Here is a 6,000-nt window from a genome sequence, read left to right as displayed (position 1 = left end):
TTTTAAAATGGGGAAAGTCACGGGGCGCCTGGGTGGCGCAGTCGGTTGAGCGTCCGACTTCAGCCAGGTCACGATCTCGCGGTCGGTGAGTTCGAGCCCCGCGTCGGGCTCTGGGCTGATGGCTCAGAGCCTGGAGCCTGTTTCCGATTCTGTGTCTCCCTCTCTCTCTCTGCCCCTCCCCTGTTCATGCTCTGTCTCTCTCTGTCCCAAAAATAAATAAATGTTGAAAAAAAAAATTTAAAAAAAATGGGGAAAGTCACAAAATAGCATGGATACTGTGATTCCTTTTTTTGTTAAAAACGTGAGGGAATATATACATATATGCATATAGACACTCGTAAATATTCAACAAATGATATATGGAAGAGTATTTATTAAAATAATAACTATGCTACCATTATTGGGTGGTTTCTACTTCTTTTTGTTCACCGGTATTTTCAAATTGTTCTACGATAAGCATGTAGTACTCATGTAACATATAGAATATAGGCTGCCTTAAGTCCTATCAATATGCAAATGCCTCATGAAGGAAGCTCCACCTGACTGTAAGTTGCAATGCACTTACGGGCATGTACTCTGTAGGTTTGATTCTATCTCCACAACTTACTAGCTAGCGAAATGGAATAATGATAGTACCTACCTCCTAGGCTCTTCTTTTTTTTTTTTTTTTTTTAATATAATGTATTGTCAAGTTGGCTAACATACAGTGTATACTGAGTGCTCTTGGTTTTGGGTGTAGATGCCCGTGATTCATCGCGGCAATACCCGGTGCTCATCCCAACAAGTGCCCTCCTCAATGCCCAGCCCCTATCTTCCCCCCTCCCCCGCACCCCCCGTCCTAGGCTCTGTTTGAACTCAGTAAATGTTATCATTGGCTTTTCTCTCTCTCTCCTGAATACCACTTGCAACCATGCATGTGAAGGTGGTAAAGACCAGAGGTGTAAGCCTAAGATTCTGCATTTCTTTTTTTTAAAAAAAAATTTTTTTTTAACATTTTTATTTATTTTTGAGACAGAGAGAGACAGAGCATGAATGGGGGAGGGGCAGAGAGAGAAGGAGACACAGAATCGGAAGCAGGCTCCAGGCTCTGAGCCATCAGCCCAGAGCCCGACGCGGGGCTCGAACTCACGGACCGCGAGATCGTGACCTGAGCTGAAGTCGGACGCTCAACCGACTGCGCCACCCAGGCGCCCCAAGATTCTGCATTTCTAACAACCTCTAGGATGTCACATTGCTGACTCATGGACCACACTTCGAGGCATGAAGGTAAGGATGTGTTCATGTCTTTCTACAATGTCCAGGAACAAAATGCCCTTATGTGTGTTCAGATACTACCTGTCATATGGATTCTCTTTTCTCTTGGGCAGTGTTATGCTTTCTGTCCATCCGTAAACATAAACAACTACCTCTGTGTGTAAGACTCTGTGCTCAGTTCTGAGAAATGGTGGTATCTGTTATAGGACAGGGCCGCTGCCCTTAAAGAGCTTATATTTAACACCTAAACATCAAAACGTAGGCAGCCATGAAAAGAACCTATCCTGGGCGCTAAGTGAGGGCTACAAACAACGAATGAGAGCAAGGTTCCAAGGTCTATTTTAAATTCTGTAAAGAACTAAAGTCCAAATACTTACTTTGAAACGTTGAGGATTAACACATGTTCCAGATGCAGGATTGCGTGAATACGTCTTAACAGTTAATGTGAGTCGTGTCTCTCTATATAAATATGTGCTCCCATAGGATATGTGAGGTTGTGGTGTATTATTTGCATAGTTGCAAATCCTCCCCATTCCTTGTTGAATGGAAGAACCAGGGGTTGAGATATGGAAGTCATCTGGAACATAAATGCATAGGCTTGCGGCCACACCACACTATTGTATCCATTGTTTAAGGAACATGTTTGTCTCATTTGGCTGCATTTTGTGGGGCTTTCAGTTCCTGCTGTATTCCATTTGAAGATTATTACTTACTATGGAAACAGTGATGTCAAGTTGAATGTGGGTGGGGCTCAGGCCGTGAATAAACACAAAATAGTTCATCGCACAGGGTGCAAGTTATTCTTAGGTTTAGGAATAGCCAGTTTGTGCATGCACCCCTCCCAAGCCCCGTGTTGGCATGCAGCAGCCTGGCAGGCCGTGGGGTGGCGCGCTTGGGAGAAAATGTCCATTTTAAATGGCACAAGTGTCTTGGAGTAAATATGTCGGCTCTGCTGAAACAGGACACAGTCCACCTACAGGAGCAATGGGAAAGAAGAGAGGTGACTTAATGGGGCACATCGAGGTACGTGATCCAATGTGGGAAGCGTTTCTTGAGTAATGATTGCCCTAGGAAGCAAGAACTCTATTTTTGACATAAGGAAGTTCTATCCGGGGGGGCGGGGGGGGACACTTTGGAGTGGGAACTCCTGGAAAACGGGGCTCTCTGGGAGTACTTGGAGTTAAGCAGGACCGAGGTTGGCAGAAACTGAGATAGAGAGGGCAAGTACTTGTCACGGGTCAGAACAGAAGGATGGAATGAGATGAGCCCATTCTGACTCCAGAACGTACTTTTTAAAAACACCATTCCAGATTCTTAAAGAAAAAGACCAAACCAGGGGCGCCTGGGTGGCTCAGTCAGTTGAGCGTCCGACCTCGGCTCGGGTCATGATCTCACAGTTTGTGAGTTCGAGCCCCGCGTCCGGCTCTGTGCCGACAGCTCAGAGCCTGGAGCCTGCTTCGGATTCTGTGTCTCCCTCTCCCTCTGCCCCTCCCCTGCTCATGCTGACCCTTTCTGTCCTTCAATAATAAATAAATGTTAAAAAAAGGAAAAAGACCACACCACAACCTTAGAGTTTACTGTCTTCTGCTGGAAGTGTTCTGTTATCAGTGGATCCATGAAACACACACCACGGCCTGGTGACAGAGCACCTTCAGATCAGGGGTAGGGTAGGGTAGCTGGAGGGTGACCGGTTCCCTCTGCTGACTTTCCCTGGTGAAGGCAATGAAATCTTAGACCCGAAGCCTGGGCAGGAATACCATTGGCTTCATTTACAAAGCTCCTGCCGGGGCTCTGGGCACATGATAAGCACTGAGCTGGGCCTCACGGCCACGCTAAGAGGCACAGACTCTTCCACTCAACAGATACAGGGGGCAGCGGTATGACAATTTTCTCAGACATTCCCAAAGTTACTCGGCCAGTAAGGGGCCAAATCCTGTGACTCCAGGAGTCGGCCCTTGGCTGCTGTGCTCTACTGCATGTGGTCCAGAGACCTGGTGACTGCAGGTGAGTGCAAGGGCCCCCTGAGGTCCTGGACTCCCTGCTGGCTCACCAGGACAGTGTAGCAGGCCCCTTTGACTCACTGCCTTTGACAAGGCTGAGGGGAGGCCCTCAGCCAGATTCATAGCTATTTAGCACTCCCTTCTGTTGGTCATTGTCTCCCTCTCAGCACCCAGAACTTTCTTCTCCTAGCATGGTTTGCCCCTGCATTATTTACCTATGCCCATGTTCTACTAAGGACCACTGACTGTTTCCCATGTGTGAAACATGAGGCCTTTTGGTGGCGGGGAGGGGTCAGCGGGGCCACCTGATTTGAGGCCCCAGCTCGAGGGAGAAGTCTGGCGAGGATGAGGCTTCATCACAAGCGCTGATCTCCCTTGCAAAGTCCATCTTCTAAATCTTTCTGTAGGAATCATAAACTCGAAGAAGAAAACAAGAAGGGAAAAAAATTCCCAGCAGACAACGTTAAGTGAAAAGCCTCTGTGTAGAGGCTGTCACACCCCTGCCCAGGGCTGTGATGTGAGTCTGTGCAAACTGTCCCCAGTATAGCTGCAGGGGACACCATTCGCATCAAAGTCTACGTGAGTCAGACCATTGGTTCTTAAACGTGGTGGCACATTGGAGTCACCTGGGAAGCTTTAAACATTATTGGCATCTTGGTCCCTCCTCTAGTGTCTGATTTAGTTGCTCTGAGATGCAGCCTGGGCTTTGGAATTTTTCAAACTGTTCAGGTGGCTCTAATATGCAGCCATGTTTGAGAACCACTGACTTAGACTGTGCTGTGAATGGCGTCCACCTGGGGGGTGTGGGGTGTACAATCGGCTAGCCCTTCAAATCGGTCCTGCCCACACACATATGCCATCTTCAATGACCTTAACTTGCTAGTAGGGGAGATCACAGACGAAATACATACTTTTCTGCCTTTTGAGTCCCAGTTTCCCTTGGGTTGCGATTGAGGCTGAGGAGAACATAAGTACCGACCTCTGAGTCTTTGAAGGCTCTCTTCTACTTCTTGCATCCTTCTGAGGGATGAGGGAGAGGCAGGGGTCTAATCCTGCTGAAAACAGGGAGTTTGTCAAGCCCAGTTTTGGAGGCTGCACAACTCTGGTGCTCTGCCCAGGGCAAGCATGCTGTTTTGATCGCCTGGCTGAGTGATTTAGGCCCTCGGAAGAATCTGGCTTATTTCCCCCGGTGCCTATGTTATAAATCAGCCACCGTTAGCAGCTGCATTTTATTCTCTGGGGCCACAAGGAAACTGTAGTCATTTTTACTGAATTAGCAACTTAATTGCACTAAATATAGCTCTAATGCCCCAAAGAAGTTATGGCAGCTCCCAAAGGTGTCTGGCTTCCTACACTCTCCCCTCTCCCTCCCCACCACAAACTCAGGGAGCAAGTTAAACTCCGAAGAACTCAAGTCCTTAAATCCTAGCTTCTGGAATGAACGCACTTTGTTTTGATTATGTCAATACCATTAAATCCTGCCATGTGAATTTAATGTCCCTGTTTCCATAACAACTAATGTCCTTCAAATGTGAGGATGGGTTACACTGAAAATCCCACAAAAACTGAGAGAAACGAGACAAATATGTGACACAGCAAGTCCTTGGTGTTGTGGTTCAGTCAAAGCTTGCCTGTTGTACAACTTAGATGCTCTGTAACTCATTGATGCTTCCCTGCTGATGAGTGCATCTGTCGTTCTGAAATTATAAGTCAAGCTTCTTTGGCCGAAACCTTGCTTCTGGCATGTGTATTTATACTTGGCATTTCAAAGTTAATATTTTGGGTTCAGCAGAGGGATTCAAAACAAACGTTTTCTGAAACGTTCCAAATTCTTGAGCAGATAGTTGAATCTAAACCGAAGCGAGTGAGCGAGAGAGAGAGAGAACCAAGTATGGAAGAGGCTGCAGTTGCTTGCCCAGTATCCATTCTACAAGTTTCCCCCTTGTAATAGAACAACAGTAACAGCGAACAGCTGTGTTTCCCAGAATTCCTTTACAGCTTGGTGAAGCCACAGGACCACATTCCGGTCGATGGGGTGAAGGTTTTAAGAGAATCGAATCAGGTGTGAGGTATGCCCTTTTTTCTTTTCTTTAAATTTTTTTTTTTAAGTTTTGTTTTATATTTGAGAGAGAGAGAGAGAGAGAGAGAGAGAGAGAGAGAGAGAGAGAGCGAGCGAGCGCAAGCAGGGGAGGGGCAGAGAGAGAGGGAGAGACAGAATCTGAAACAGGCTCCAGGCTCTGAGCTGTCAGCACAGAGCCCGACGCGGGGCTCGGACTCACTAGCAGTGAGATCATGACCTGAGCTGAAGTCAGACACGCAACTGACTCAGCCCCCCAGGTGCCGCCCCCCCCCCCCCCACTTCTTGTCTTTTTCTACTTCCTTCCACCTTCTAGGATGTAGACATAATGCCATGCTTCAGCAGCCATCTTGGACTATGGGATGACTGAAGAGGAAAGCTGGCTGGTGACTAAAGATGACAGAAAGATAGGAGTCTGGGACACTGATGATAGGGATCTGCCCTATACTACCTACCTTTGGGCTTTTCACATGGAGGAGAGAAATAAACTTACCTTGTTTAAAGTAATGTCATTTGGGGGATTTAGTTATATGAAAACACATCTAATTCTAAAGTGATAGATTATGGCAGGGAAAAATTAATAGAAAAGTCATTTCTCCAGCTATGTTAGCACATTTTGGTCTGTTTGTCCACCTCCTAGAATGAACAGCATTGTCTGAGAACACGTGC

General features: G+C 46.8%; 1 long non-coding RNA gene across 1 annotated transcript in view; it reads left to right on the top strand.

The window, feature by feature from the left end:
- Positions 1-2,758: 2,758 nt before the first annotated feature.
- Positions 2,759-6,000, top strand: part of LOC111561407 — a 28,570-nt gene continuing 25,328 nt past the window's right edge. Inside the window, exon 1 of the long non-coding RNA XR_002743986.2 lies at positions 2,759-5,323. This is a non-coding gene — a long non-coding RNA (uncharacterized LOC111561407). The remainder of the gene's footprint in view (positions 5,324-6,000) is intronic.

This window comes from Felis catus, chromosome A1, assembly GCF_018350175.1.
Source record: "Felis catus isolate Fca126 chromosome A1, F.catus_Fca126_mat1.0, whole genome shotgun sequence".
In the NCBI taxonomy this organism is placed as follows: Eukaryota; Metazoa; Chordata; class Mammalia; order Carnivora; family Felidae; genus Felis; species Felis catus.
Note: the sequence above shows the minus strand (reverse complement) of the source record. Positions and strands in the feature narration are given on the sequence as shown.